Source organism: Tasmannia lanceolata, unplaced genomic scaffold (genome assembly GCF_043159265.1).
Source record: "Tasmannia lanceolata isolate RefF3 unplaced genomic scaffold, GAP_Taslan_0.1 ptg000003l, whole genome shotgun sequence".
Lineage (NCBI taxonomy): Eukaryota > Viridiplantae > Streptophyta > Magnoliopsida > Canellales > Winteraceae > Tasmannia > Tasmannia lanceolata.
The window spans coordinates 53131518-53147949 of NW_027518680.1; positions in this window are offsets into that span (position 1 = coordinate 53131518).

Below are 16432 nucleotides of genomic sequence, written 5' to 3' on the forward strand. Positions count from 1 at the left end.
GAGCTGCCTACGTACCCCTCAGCTAGGGATCAAGCCATCCGTAGTTCGAACCAGATTTTCCTAACTACACTCTTAATGACTCAAGATTTTTGAGATTTTTGGTTTTTCATATGTTTTTGATATTTTTGACACAAGATGACAGAATACTATCATCATAAGGGTAGGACAGACTCCTGATATTCTACAAAGGTTAGACAGCATCCTATGCTTTGCGGGGGGATTGGACAGAATCACGACTCTGCGAGGGTTGGACAGCATCCTATACCCTGCAAGAGCGGATAAAAAATCACATGACTTGATGAGAGGATGGACAGAATCCTAACCCCTAGGATGATAGGACAGACTCCTGACAGACTGAAGGACTGACTCCTATGCTAAAGACTGACTCATATATGAAAGAACAGACTCCTAAACCCTCTATGACAGACTCTAAAGAAGAAGAAATCCCTTAACCTGCGAAGACTCTAAGGCAGGAAGGGAGGGGTTGGCTCAAGTTACATTCCGTCATAGCCTGGCGCGGAGGAAAGTTCCTGAGAATCGATGGCAAGATCAAATGGTGTTGACAATCCCAAAGGACTTATGCTCATTGATGGTTCAAGTTTTCACTCATAAAATGGTCTAAAGAAGGAATAAGAGGAATGTCGTTGAAAGCGCAAGATTTATCTTCAATGGAGGAAATCAATCAATTAGGCCCTGCTGCCTCTTGCTCCAAACATACTCATAAAGACAAGAATACATTATGCACTGAAATGAGACCTATGTCTACATCTTCCGTCAACAACTCCAAATACCAGGATCACAATCAAAGAAGAATAAAAATTATCGAGGCTAAAGATCATGACAGAAACTGAACTACAACAAAATCATACTCAATACTCATCATTAGCAATCGGAGGATCAAGATCAGAATTAAAACAAAGATCAAACCCTATCACAATACCATACAAAGACACCTCAAGAATCAAATGTTGAAATCAGGAATTGGGAACAGGGTATTGGGGTCAGCAACCATCCAAATTTGGTTGGGCTGCTATCCTTCCCACAAGAGATATATATAAATAAACAAATAAAAAGGGTTGAGGTAGCATGCCCAGATAAAAAGAGCAAGTGCTCTGATACAATTCACCTGATAGATCTAGTGATTTATTATTATTATTTTTTTTTTATTCAAGCAATCCCAGACCTATATGACCGAACCATTCCAACAAAATACATCAGGGCCAGACGAAGAATTGGGTCGAATGACCAATTTCTTATCGAATCAGCATTTTAGATGCAACTCCACACAGAAATGAACAACAGTAAAGGAGCTAAGGGAATGAATTACCTGAATTTTCAGAGATAGGATCCTTTGCACGAAATCAGCTTCGAGAGATCCTTCTCTTCTTCTTCTTTTTCGGATGCTAGTGATGACCGGAGATCGTGATGATGCGAGGATGATGTGAGGAGCTTCAAAATTGCAGATGATGGGTTTGATTATTGCACTGTTGGGAATGAAATGGGTTATTGGGGATGGGTTCTTTTAGGAACAAGCTCAGGGAAAAATGATGTGGGTTTGATGGGGGAGGTGGAGTTTATAGGAAATCAAATGGGTGTGATAGTGGGCAATGGGCAATGGGAAAATGAAATGGGTTTGGGCAGAGATGATGGCTGGCCGGAGATGGGGCCGGATTCCGGCGCAGCTGGTCGGGGAAGAGGATGAAGAGGCGGCTGGTTTGGGGTTTGAAGAGGGTGGTGGATCGTGGAGCCAAGGTAGAGGTGGCGGTGATGGCGGGTAGAGGCCGGCCGGAGGTTGGATCGGAGAGGATGGAATGGGTGCCGGATTCCGGCACAACTCACCGGAGAAGAAGGATTTTCTTCTCTCTGCTCCTCTCTCTCTCTCTCTGTATGTTAGAGAAAGTACAAAAATAAAAATAAATAAAAATGAAGGAGCTAGATGGGGGAGAATCGGTGGATTTGGAGGTGGATGGCCGAGAAAATGGCTTGGGTTTTGAAATGGGTTTTTTTTTTTTAAATAGGAAAAATAACGGCAGAAACAGAGGATGTGGGTTTGATGGATGTGGTGGTCGGAAGTTGCCGAGATGAAGGGGAAAGAGGAGGCGGCTAGCAATGGAGGAGGGGAAGAAGAAGAAGGCGGAGGATGGATAGGCTTGCCGGATTCCGGCAAGCTTGCCGGAGAAGATGGTGTTGGTTGTCTTTTTTTGTTTTTTTTTTTTTGTTTTCTGAAATGGGTGTTGCTGGTTGATGGTGGGTTTGGGTAGAATAGGTTTTGGGCAGAGAAGATGAAGCTGGGTTTGATTGGGTGGCGAAAATGGTGGCGAAGGAAGGAGAGGATGGTAGATGGGGGTGGAATAGGCTTGCCGGATTCCGGCTAGCTTGCCGGAGAAGAAGGTGGTGATGGGTTTGAGGTTCTAATAATAAAAAATAAAAATAAAAACTGGTGGTGGTGCCGACGGTGGTGGAGGGTTTCTGGAATGGGTTTAGGCCGGCGATGGCGGCTGGTTTGGTGGAGAAGAAATGGATGGGGTGGACGAAGAAAAAGAGGAAGAAGGGGAGGATGGTGGCCGGCGGCTGGGCTCCCTCTGCTTCTCCTTGCTCTCTTCTGCTCTTGATTTTTTTTTCTTTGCAAAGAATCTCTCTCTTCTTGAGAAAACCCTAGATCGATATATAGAGGGAGTGATGAAATTTTCTGCCCCCTTTACTTCCTGGACACCCCCCCCCCACAGTGATTTACGACTACTCTTGTAATGCATAAAGGGGTGGTCCAGGTAAAAAAAGGGCAAACAAACTTCTTTTCTCCTCAAATGATCCCCACCCTTTGATTTGATCCAAGGGTCCCTAAGGATTGCTTATACCCTAAGTATTGTTGGAATTCCAAAATTGCCCCTCCAAGGATGGCAAATCACCATTTTGCCAAACAAAATATCTTGTCTTTTTTGAAAAAAGGGGGGGATATCCACACAACCATGCTGTGATAATTCACCCTACCACAACCCAGCTTTGATTATCGCACATACTTCGCCTGTCTTATTCTTCATTTTTCGCCCGATTGCCCTGAAATTTTGCAGAGGGATTCTCGAGAATACTAACAACCTCATGGGGAATTTGTACCCAGGAATATGCGTAATAAGGTGCTCCAAGACTCAAACCTTCTTCTCATTCTGGGCCCAGTCCCCCAGGAATTCACGGAGATTAAATTCGGGACATCTTGGGACTCAAAATTTGGGAATTTTACTGGATATTCAATTTTGGGGATTTTAGGGCCTTGTCAAAATGGGGTGTCTACAATTACTATAACAGAATAATCGCAAAAATCTGCAGCTCACCCATTTACCTCAACCGAAGAAGAAAACTGCAGATCATTCCATTTTCCTGATCTTAAACACCTTAGGCTTTTAACATACAAGAGCTTAATACCAACCCACGCAGATCAAGCATTATGAAAATGACAATATGATCAAAATACCATGCTTCCCAATTTAAGAGGAACTCCAACCTTAAGCATTACAAGAACTACTGCATAAGTGAAGATGTGAAATAGAGGACACTGGGCTCATTTTATATCTAATTATGACACCACTATCATGAAGAACAGGTACCTTAGTGATAACGGCACCGGGTCGCCGTGATGACGATGTAGAAGGAGCTGATATTCCTTAGCCGGAGTTGGGATGCGACTTTGGTGGGCGAAAGCCGGAGTCCAAGATTCATAGCCCCCTATTGCCTATGCTTTGAATGGATCACCTCCTTATCAGAAATAACAGAAACACAGTTCAATGGATCAAACCCATCTTCCCAAACCCCCCTTTGTTGCCAAATCAAATAGAAACCCACTTCAATAAATCAAATCAATCTTCCCAGACTACTTGCCTTGCCAAACATAAGCCAAAACCTACTCCAAAAATTCAAGCTCATCTTCCCCAACTACTTCTCTTCCTCTCTCTCTCTCCGTTTCTCTCCCTCTCTGCATTTTCCAGCAAAAATGAGAAAACCTCTTTCGCTTCTCTCTGCAAGAAGAATCAAACAGGTTTGAGGTAGATCTTGACAGATGGAAGGTTGAACATGGAGATGGGAGATGGGAGATCGGATGGTGTGGGTTTGATCGGATTCCGGCAAGCTTGCCGGAATCAATGGGTTTGCCGGAGGTGGAAAAGGGTCAAAAACAGGGGATAGGGTTTGAGGGTTACAGATGGGGTGGTGGCTGATGGTGGAGGTGGTGCTGATGTGGGTTTTAGGTTAGAAATGGTGGAAATGGAGAAGGGTTTAATGGAGATTGGTTTTGGTGGGAGTGGTGGTTGAGGCTGTCGATTGGAGGTAGCCGGATTCCGGTGAAGAACCCATCGGAGAGGATGCGTAGATGAAAATGGGTTGCAGAGGGGGAGGATGATCGTGGATATGAAGGTGGTTGTGGTGAGAAGAGATGAGAATCGGATTAGGGGTTTGATAGGGGCGGCTGGCCGACGAGGTTGGATTGGAGAAGACGGTGGTGGGATGGGTTCGATGGGGTTGGCCGGTGGTGGGGGAGAAGTGGCTCAAGCAGAGGAAAGAAGAAAATGACCGGAGGTTTGGTGGGTTAAATGGAGAAGATGATGGTGGAGGAAGAGTAAGCGGCCGGCGGCTCCCTCTTCCCCTCTACCTTTCTCTCCCAGCTCTCTTTCTCTCTGTTTGTAGCCGAAAAAATGGGAAAACCTCTCTCTGAAACCCTAGTTCATGGGCTACTTAACAGAAAAAAAAATGATATTTTCGCCCCTTTTATTCCCCAGACAGCCCACTCTAGTGCATTTACTTCTGCTATTTTATACTACAAGGGGTGGTCCTAGTAAAAAAAAGAGGCAAAGATTCCCTCCTCTCTACATGATTCCTAACCCTCTGATCTGGTCTAATGGCCATAAAAGATTGCTTACACCAAAAGCCACACCCTAATTACAAAATCGCCCTTGCCAAAAGGAAAATCCCCTCATTTAGCATTGTCTTTTATAGAAAAAAGGGGGGGATATCTGCACACACGTATCTAATAACTGCACAAATTTGGCACGCCTTTTTTTTTCGTCCATTTTATTTGAAATTTTGCGGGCATCCTCCTTGAAATATTAACCATCCTCTAGGAACCTTACACCTGTCGACGAGCATCACAGGTCGACAAAACTTAAGATTTTCCTCGCATTCGGGTCTAACTCCGCAAAAACTTATTTGACTTCGGGACCTTATTGGATTTCAGAAATTTATCTAATCTTGGGAGAAAAGGGTCCGATCAAAATGGGGTGTCTACAGATGCCCCTCTTTGGCAGAGCGTGTGTAACGCGCGAATGCGAAAGCTGAACAGACAACACATTTTGGCCGACCCGAATGTAAAATTTTGGGTTTTGGGTTTTGGGTTCTAAAAAGATATTCACAGAGGTAAACTGGCAAAAAGACTCGTAACAAAACTTTAAATTTACAAGCAAAGGTGAGACAGACTCTCTCTAACTCTTAACTCAAGAAAACATATCATGACATATCAATGAGATGGCTTCTCTTTAAACTCTAAACTTGGCAAAACAAACCAAATTGGTGAAACTACTTTTCACCTCAAGCATATTCCAAACAATGGGGGAAACTGCTTTCAAACAAGCACTCAAAATTAAAAAGGAAACTACTTTTCCCACACAATCAAAACCAAAAGGAAACTACTTTTCCGACAAACATCATAAACACGAGAAACTACTTTTCTCCAAAATCTCAATCTCTGAGAAACTACTTTTCTCCAAAAACTTCAAATAACTGAGAAACTACTTTTCTCTTCCAAAATCTCTATACCTGAGAAACTACTTTTCTCTCCAAAAAACTTCAAATAATTGAGAAACTACTTTTCTCTTCAAAACTCTATCACTGATAAACTACTTTTCTCTTCAAAAAAAAAAATCTTCATAACGTCGAGAAACTACTTTTCTCTCCAAAATCTTCCAATCAAAAGGGGAAACTACTTCTCGCCCTATTTTTCAATCAACGGGGAAACTACTTCTCGCCCGATTTTTCAATCAACGGGGAAACTACTTCTCGCCCGATCTTCCAAACAGCGGGGAAACTACTTCTCGCCCGATCTTTCAAATCATGGGGAAACTACTTTTCGCCCAATCTTCCAAACAACGGGGAAACTACTTCTCGCCCGATCTTTCAAACAACGGGGAAACTACTTTTCGCCCAATTTTCCAAACAACGGGGAAACTACTTCTCGCCCGATCTTTCAAACAACGGGGAAACTACTTTTCGCCCAATTTTCCAAACAACGGGGAAACTACTTCTCGCCCGATCTTCCAAACAACGGGGAAACTACTTCTCGCCCGATCTTTCAATCAAAGGGGAAACTACTTCTCGCCCAATCTTTCAAACAACGGGGAAACTACTTCTCGCCCAATTTTCAATTAACGGGGAAACTACTTCTCGCCCGATCTTTCAAATCACGAGGAAACTACTTCTCGCCCGATCTTTCAAATCATGGGGAAACTACTTTTCGCCCAATCTTCCAAACAACGAGGAAACTACTTCTCGCCCGATCTTTCAAATCAAAGGGGAAACTACTTTTCGCCCAATCTTTCAAATCAAAGGGGAAACTACTTTTCGCCCAAACTTTCAAATCACAGGGGAAACTACTTCTCACCCAATTTTTCAAATCAAAGGGGAAACTACTTTTCACCCAAACTTCCAATCGAAAGGGGAAACTACTTCTCACCCAATCTAAAAACACGGTGAAACTACTTTTCACCAGACAATAGCTATACAGACCATTGCTGAAAATCCATCTGTTTAGTTATCCGGGTAACTCTGACTCCTCTCTTTCAAGGTAGCGAATCACCCAAGCTTTATATGGTCCTGCTAAATAGTTCCATATAAATCCACGCAGATATACCTGACTCCTAACTCGTTAGGTAGCGGTACATTGTGAAGCGATGATTAAGCATGTCACTATTTGACATTTAATTGCTAATCATCTCGGTATTCAAATATTTGAAGAAACTACTTCTCTCTCAAACATTCAATACCAAGGCGAAACTACTTTTCACCAAGCAACAAATAAACAGGCCACTACTTGGCACCTCACTGATTAATAATCAAAAGATTTTTTTTTCTTAAAAAAATGCCCCTTGTTTGGGTTTAACAAAGAAAAAGAATTTTTGAGGCCCAAAGGGCTTGCAAACATGATTGATGGGTTTATCGATATTATATCGAGTTCATTGATAGCATAGCTATCTCCTACCGAGAATAAATGGGAATGCATGATCATTGCTGAAGACCAGACTCGAAAAACTTGATAGAATTTTCAGGTATTGACTCTTTTAAAGAGAAGAAAAAGCATTCTGCTAAGATTTTGAAGATTGCAAAAATGAATTCTAGACTCCGTTGGGTACTAGATTTTCTGAAACATTGACTCTTTCAAAGAATGAGTTCAATTGATAAATTTGATTCAAGAGAGCGTTCAAGCTTCTCTAGCTTCTATCTACTGAGAAAATCGATCTCAATTATCAACATGCTTGATATCTTTTATGACGCAAGTCATAAAAGATGCCCCTAGTATGATTACTTCCATGGCAGGATTCATAGGAGAGCAAAACCAAGATTAGGTAAGAAAATTTTAAGCTTGCATGGGTTCTTTCTCTGGTATATGGGTAAAAGGATATCCACAATGGATAAGTCTGAGAGAAAAAATGTATATGGTTTTTTTTCATTGCTCACTACTTGAGGCTTTGATGTCTCTGGCAAGTTTGAACAAAGTGCGTCTTGCCCTTTCCTTGATTTTCAGGCCAGGATCCGGTTTGAATTCTCTTTACATTTCAAAAGGTGTACTCTCGCTAACACTTCGGACGTTGAGAGAAAAAATGATCAAAATAAGAAAAATACTTCCAATGACTCAATCAAAGAAGACTCAAATTACTCAAGGGACTTGACTCACTTTTGATTCACCCTTAGATAAAATGTGTTATTTTATTATGGTAAGGCTAGCCACCCTTAGAGTATTCTCGAAAGCAATATCAAGAGGCTCTAATTTCCTCCGTCGAAAATCCGTCATGGTTATTACCCCTTTGGATTGCTCGGTTTTAATGCCCCTAGTTTAAAAGGACATCAAAGTAAGTCTTGTCGACACTACTCGGATTCCAAGATCCTACCCCGGGTAGAGGTTGATTATCCGCCTCCTTGATTTCTCTCTTCACAGGAAGTCACAACTATTGCCTTCCAGTATTTGGTCTAAAAGACCACTTGTCTCAACTTTCGCTTGCACTAGAAGGACTTTCTAGGAAGGCTTGGGATCAAAAGGGTGGGATATTTAAAGTTCAAACGATTTGGACCGAATCTGGTCTAGCCAGACTACCTACGTACCCCAAAAATGGAGGATCAGATCCACGTAGTTCGCTTTGGGATTTTTCAAAGAATGGTTTAGCATTTAGCTTCAAAATTTTGAAAGGGATTTTAATCCAAGATTTGACCGAACCTGAATTAATCAAGTTGCCTACGTACCCCTGAAGAGTTGGAGATCAGGTCCGACGTAGTTCGGGTGCATAAATGCCCCGGGTTTATAATATGTTTGAAAAGAAATTGTTTAATTTTGCTTTTGGCCCAAAGGGTTTATAGAAGGATTTTTAAACGTTGGGATTTTGGCCATAAAAGTTCAGACGTCCAAGGATGGCCTCCTGATGTATTTGATGTACAAGCTCTTTTGCATAAGGTTCAAAGACTTCTTTTTTTAAAAAAAAATTCTAGGAGTCTGACGGCATGTCAGGCAAAACTTCAACCACTGCGCTCCACTCCCATCTCGAAGATCTTAAATTTATGCTCAAGGTTCCACAACTCCTTATCTTTTTTTTCTTTTTTTTTTTTTTAGGGCTCAAATTTATCATACAACTTCCTTGCCAGAAAGTCTTCTCTCAATATTTTATCAGCTCCAAAGGATGTCTGATGCTCATCTCTTTAAAATTTTACCCTTCAACTGGATGTCTAAAGCTGATGAAGTCTTGCTTTGCTCAACGACAGGGCATTCCCCTGGTTTATCCTTATAGGATCAAGCAACACTACCTCAAACCCCTCTAAACAGGTTTATCAATTCTTTGCGCTCCTCGGGAGATAAAGTTTTGCCACTCCATCTTTCTCGAGTTTCGAATTTCGATACCATTATCAATGGCTTCGATTTCTTCTTCAAGTGGCTATGCTCGACGCTCTTCCTCTCGTTTGACCATCTTTCAGATCTCGAGGTGAATTTTGTGTGCATTCTCATCCGAGAAGGGGGTCTTTAGTTGTTTTAAACATTAAATCCAAGAGTGAATCATAAACATTGGAGATACAGAACCAAATGCTATATTGAATTGAAAACTTTGAAGTACATAGATGACTCACAGACATGCCTCTATGGGCTCTTCATCGGTTCTGATAGAAAACAAAACACTGACTCTATATAAAAAAGACTGACAGACATGACACTGCTCTTTTTTTTTCGTTTTTTTTTAACATTGGCACTACAAGACTCACCAACTTTCAACCTAGGAGTTGGTATAAACTTCACAAAAAACAAATCTAGAAACAAGATACTTGACATATGACTCTTGAAACATAACAGTTGAACAGAGGCGAGGACTTGGCACTGAAGTTCACAAGTAGCACGCCTTCTTCCATGATAATGCTGGCTAAGGAGTTCGACCCTGGTTCATAAACCTTGGAAAGGGTGGTCCTCTGAAGTCCTGTTGACTTGACCCAAATTGCCTTTGAAAACCTGCTGGTGACATCACCCTCTCTGCCTCAACATTCTTAGGAGATTCAAACTCTGCTATTTTTTCTTTTCCCTTCAACTTATTCCCCGGCTCTGAAGTGACATAAGTGACGGGATCCCCGGGAGGTTGAATGGTTCTTTCAAGTGTCTGGTTCACAAAAGCATAGATTTCAGCGAGAGCAGAAGAGTCTTTCTCTATCCGGTTCTGGATTGCATGCTTCAAAGCTAAACAATTCTCTGTCAGGTGACCCGGGCCTCTATGATACTCGCAGTATTGATCCATCCTCCAATTGTTGAGGAATGGTTCAGGCACAGGTTTAATATCTGGAAGTCTCAAACAACCTTTACTGACCCATTTCTTCATGATGGCTATAAGAGAACAAGGCATTTGAGTGATTTCTCTTTCCCATTTCTGACCCATCTTTTCTTCCTCTACCACTGGCTTCTTTAAAGGTTGGCGAGAAGGTTTAACATTCTTAACCTCTCTCGGAGCAATGAGAGGCTTCTTAAGAGGTTGACGAGAAGGTCCAACACTTTTCACTTCCTTTGGAGCAATGTAAGGTTTTTTCCCATTATGCAAATCAACATATCTATCAAGGATTAAACTCTGAACAGAGGCCTCTTCTGTCATAGTACCCATATCAACAAGTTGCTTTGGAGCAGAGTCATATTTAATGGACAAGTGCTGTATCTGAATTTTCATCTCCCTCACCTCCTCAGTTAGCATAGCCATCTGACCAAAGAGCTTGACCATCCAGTTTTCCATTCTGACAAGCGTAGTCCTCTCAACAGATTCTTCTACATATCGGGTGCTTGATGGGACAAGTGGGGTCCCAGAAATAGGGTGAATGAGAGATGCAGGGTCCAAGATTGCTCCTTCATTAGAAATGACATTTATCGAAGCTGGTGGCGGGACAGCATGAGTATCGAAAGGCTTTTGAGGATCACCAGATTCTTCAATAGCGAGTTCATCTTCATCGATCATATCTTACACTTTATGCTTCAGAGTATAACATTTATCAGTCGTATGACCCGAACCACGATGATATGCACAAAATATATCCTTTCTCCAATTCTTAGGCAGAGGATTAGGTAGGACTCTTTGTTCAGGCAATTCAATCTTGTTGTCCTTGATCAATCTCCTGAGAATGTAGGATAACGAGCAAGGAAGCGGAGTAAATTTTCTTGTTTTCTTTTCTGCTGTCTCTTCCCCTTCCAATATTGTTTTGACTGGAGTCCTAACAGAATTGACATTATGTACCTCCTTTAGCTCGACCATAGGTCTTCTCCCTTCTTTGATATCAGATAAAGTCTTGGACCTCAGGCCTTTTACCAAAGCATCTTCAATTTGAGTTCCCGTCTTTATCAGATGGTCAAAACTTTGGTAGTGCTGAGGTGCCATGAAATGAAAATATTCGGAGGATAGGCTCTTTACTACCAGTTTGATTTGATCTGCCTCTGAGAGTGCTCGACTCAATTGCGCTAACTTTCTTTTCCATCGTCGGATAAAAGAGGTAAAGGTCTCTTGTGGCCCTTGTTTCAACTGCTTCAAATCCCTCTTCGTAACCTCTATTCCGTCCTCCATCGAAAATTGTTCGACAAGTTTGTTTGCTATGGCCTCCATAGTTCTGACTTCTTCGGGTTTCAGGCGCAAGAACCACTGTTTTGTGATTCCCACAAGGGACACAGGGAATAGTTGTGCCATCTGCTCGGGGTTGAGTCCATGTTGTTGGGAAAGCTTTATGAACCATCCTACATGACTCCGAGGACACCCAGTCCCATCATATTTATCATAGTCAGGGGTTTTGAATTTGGGTGGCAGAATAGCCTCAGGAGGTATCATAAACTCAGAAATGTCGAACTTCTTTGGCCCCTGAAATTTCATATTCTCTACATCTTGAGCCAACCTTCTGAACTTATCGTACATCTCCTTCTCTAACTTGTCATACATCTCTTTCTCTTTACTGACCACAGGTACACAAAATTCTTCAGCATATTGCTCATCTTCTAAATTGATTTCAAAAGGTGAAACGGTTGGTCTGTTTGAATCTGAAGACGCAACTCGAGGAGATCGGGGGATTGGCCCTCTAGAATTGGAGGCCTTTTCATTATTCTGAATTTTCATATGGGTAATCTCCTCCTTCATGCTCGTCATGTCGCGAGTAAGATTTTTCAGCATCTCTTGAATGGCTATCATAGGATCAACTGGGTCAGCCATTGGATGAACCTCTGGTAATTCAGACAGTTAAGACAAAGAAAGTAAAGGTATTCTTGATGAAGTGGGAGAATCAAATGAGTCTAGATACCGAAGATAGTCTAGACCAAGCAGGTTTGCCTTAGTTATCTCTTTTGGGGGTGATAGCGACAATTGCTCACCCTAAGAATCCTGAAATTGAGGTTAAAACACTAGGTTAAATGAATGATAATGGGGATAAAATGTCCTCTACAAATAGAGACAAAAACAGTCCTGAACATGTTTGAATTACAAAACAGGGAGGTCAATCTATGATGGTTAAAGAAAGGTAAGCATTGATAACATGACCTACACCAACAGGATCTCAAGGAATCTTCAATTTATGACTTTAAGTCTTTTTGGAATATGACTGCTCTCTTTCGGGGTATGAAAAAGTTAAGAATGATAACACCCCTAATCTAAATGAGTTTAGACCTCAGCAATAATCATGCACTTGCGACAGATAGGCAAGATTTAGCTAATCCATCAATGATCGTGGAATAAGAAAGGTAAATCCATGATGAAAAATATGAATTAATTATATGTACAAAAGATGAAAAAATAGATTATGACCAAAGTTAAGAATCTAATGATAATCCACAAATGTATAAATAGGAATAAACAAAAAGATCACGATACAACAACTCATGGTTTATCCCCGACTTTGGAGAATAGCAGTCATGCTCAACATGTTCCAGGTAAAATCCGGCAGCATAACAGCTATACAAGAAGGTCGAAGTAAGGTAAACTCATGGTTTAGCTAACTCTAAAGGATAGCCGTCATGCTTAAAAATATTCTGGATAAAATCCGGCAGCATAACGGCGCTAGACAAGAAAGTCAAGATAAGGTAAACTCATGGTTCTCCTAACTCTAAGAAATAGCGGTCATGCCCAAAAAAAATGCTCTGGATAAAATCCGGCAGCATAACGACTAGACAAGAAAGTCAAGATAAGAAAAACTCATGGTTTAACTAACTCTAAAAGATAGCGGTCATGCTCAAAATATTCTGGACAAAATTCGGCAGCATGACGACGCTAGAAAGGATAACCACAACTCAACCAAAGTTATATGAATAACGGTGGTAAGATAAGCTCAGAATATGGTTACCAAAGAAAGGTGACCAAATGAAGGACCGACCAAAGGTGAGAACATATGACAACGGGTCAAATCCTATAAACAACAGATCGAAGGAAAGATCATGGCCAAGGTAATGGCAAGCAAAAGCCACTGACTAGATCTAGATCTGAACAGAGAATGGATATAACCAATTGAGGTAGCATGCCCAGATAAAAAGAGCAAGTGCTCTGATACAATTCAGCTGATAGATCTAGTGATTTATTATTATTATTATTATTTTATTCAAGCAATCCCAGACCTATATGACCGAACCATTCCAACAAAATACATCAGGGCCAGACGAAGAATTGGGTCGAATGACCAATTTCTTATCGAATCAGCATTTTAGATGCAACTCCACACAGAAATGAACAACAGTAAAGGAGCTAAGGGAATGAATTACCTGAATTTTCAGAGATAGGATCCTTTGCACGAAATCAGCTCCGAGAGATCCTTCTCTTCTTCTTCTTTTTTCGGATGCTAGTGATGACCGGAGATCGTGATGATGCGAGGATGATGTGAGGAGCTTCAAAATTGCAGATGATGGGTTTGATTATTGCACTGTTGGGAATGAAATGGGTAATTGGGGATGGGTTCTTTTAGGAACAAGCTCAGGGAAAAATGATGTGGGTTTGATGGGGGAGGTGGAGTTTATAGGAAATCAAATGGGTGTGATAGTGGGCAATGGGCAATGGGAAAATGAAATGGGTTTGGGCAAAGATGATGGCTGGCCGGAGATGGGGCCGGATTCCAGCGCAGCTGGTCGGGGAAGAGGATGAAGAGGCGGCTGGTTTGGGGTTTGAAGAGGGTGGTGGATCGTGGAGCCAAGGTAGAGGTGGCGGTGATGGCGGGTAGAGGCCGGCCGGAGGTTGGATCGGAGAGGATGGAATGGGTGCCGGATTCCGGCACAACTCACCGGAGAAGAAGGATTTTCTTCTCTCTGCTCCTCTCTCTGTATGTTAGAGAAAGTACAAAAATGAAAATAAATAAAAATGAAGGAGCTAGATGGGGGAGAATCGGTGGATTTGGAGGTGGATGGCCGAGAAAATGGCTTGGGTTTTGAAATGGGTTTTTTTTTTTTAAATAGGAAAAATAACGGCAGAAACAGAGGATGTGGGTTTGATGGATGTGGTGGTCGGAAGTTACCGAGATGAAGGGGAAAGAGGAGGCGGCTAGCAATGGAGGAGGGGAAGAAGAAGAAGGCGGAGGATGGATAGGCTTGCCGGATTCCGGCAAGCTTGCCGGAGAAGATGGTGTTGGTTGTCTTTTTTTGTTTTTTTTTTTTGTTTTCTGAAATGGGTGTTGCTGGTTGATGGTGGGTTTGGGTAGAATAGGTTTTGGGCAGAGAAGATGAAGCTGGGTTTGATTGGGTGGCGAAAATGGTGGCGAAGGAAGGAGAGGATGGTAGATGGGGGTGGAATAGGCTTGCCGGATTCCGGCTAGCTTGCCGGAGAAGAAGGTGGTGATGGGTTTGAGGTTCTAATAATAAAAAATAAAAATAAAAACTGGTGGTGGTGCCGACGGTGGTGGAGGGTTTCTGGAATGGGTTTAGGCCGGCGATGGCGGCTGGTTTGGTGGAGAAGAAATGGATGGGGTGGACGAAGAAAAAGAGGAAGAAGGGGAGGATGGTGGCCGGCGGCTGGGCTCCCTCTGCTTCTCCTTGCTCTCTTCTGCTCTTGATTTTTTTTTCTTTGCAAAGAATCTCTCTCTTCTTGAGAAAACCCTAGATCGATATATAGAGGGAGTGATGAAATTTTCTGCCCCCTTTACTTCCTGGACACCCCCCCCCCACAGTGATTTACGACTACTCTTGTAATGCATAAAGGGGTGGTCCAGGTAAAAAAAGGGCAAACAAACTTCTTTTCTCCTCAAATGATCCCCACCCTTTGATTTGATCCAAGGGTCCCTAAGGATTGCTTATACCCTAAGTATTGTTGGAATTCCAAAATTGCCCCTCCAAGGATGGCAAATCACCATTTTGCCAAACAAAATATCTTGTCTTTTTTGAAAAAAGGGGGGGATATCCACACAACCATGCTGTGATAATTCACCCTACCACAACCCAGCTTTGATTATCGCACATACTTCGCCTGTCTTATTCTTCATTTTTCGCCCGATTGCCCTGAAATTTTGCAGAGGGATTCTCGAGAATACTAACAACCTCATGGGGAATTTGTACCCAGGAATATGCGTAATAAGGTGCTCCAAGACTCAAACCTTCTTCTCATTCTGGGCCCAGTCCCCCAGGAATTCACGGAGATTAAATTCGGGACATCTTGGGACTCAAAATTTGGGAATTTTACTGGATATTCAATTTTGGGGATTTTAGGGCCTTGTCAAAATGGGGTGTCTACAATTACTATAACAGAATAATCGCAAAAATCTGCAGCTCACCCATTTACCTCAACCGAAGAAGAAAACTGCAGATCATTCCATTTTCCTGATCTTAAACACCTTAGGCTTTTAACATACAAGAGCTTAATACCAACCCACGCAGATCAAGCATTATGAAAATGACAATATGATCAAAATACCATGCTTCCCAATTTAAGAGGAACTCCAACCTTAAGCATTACAAGAACTACTGCATAAGTGAAGATGTGAAATAGAGGACACTGGGCTCATTTTATATCTAATTATGACACCACTATCATGAAGAACAGGTACCTTAGTGATAACGGCACCGGGTCGCCGTGATGACGATGTAGAAGGAGCTGATATTCCTTAGCCGGAGTTGGGATGCGACTTTGGTGGGCGAAAGCCGGAGTCCAAGATTCATAGCCCCCTATTGCCTATGCTTTGAATGGATCACCTCCTTATCAGAAATAACAGAAACACAGTTCAATGGATCAAACCCATCTTCCCAAACCCCCCTTTGTTGCCAAATCAAATAGAAACCCACTTCAATAAATCAAATCAATCTTCCCAGACTACTTGCCTTGCCAAACATAAGCCAAAACCTACTCCAAAAATTCAAGCTCATCTTCCCCAACTACTTCTCTTCCTCTCTCTCTCTCCGTTTCTCTCCCTCTCTGCATTTTCCAGCAAAAATGAGAAAACCTCTTTCGCTTCTCTCTGCAAGAAGAATCAAACAGGTTTGAGGTAGATCTTGACAGATGGAAGGTTGAACATGGAGATGGGAGATGGGAGATCGGATGGTGTGGGTTTGATCGGATTCCGGCAAGCTTGCCGGAATCAATGGGTTTGCCGGAGGTGGAAAAGGGTCAAAAACAGGGGATAGGGTTTGAGGGTTACAGATGGGGTGGTGGCTGATGGTGGAGGTGGTGCTGATGTGGGTTTTAGGTTAGAAATGGTGGAAATGGAGAAGGGTTTAATGGAGATTGGTTTT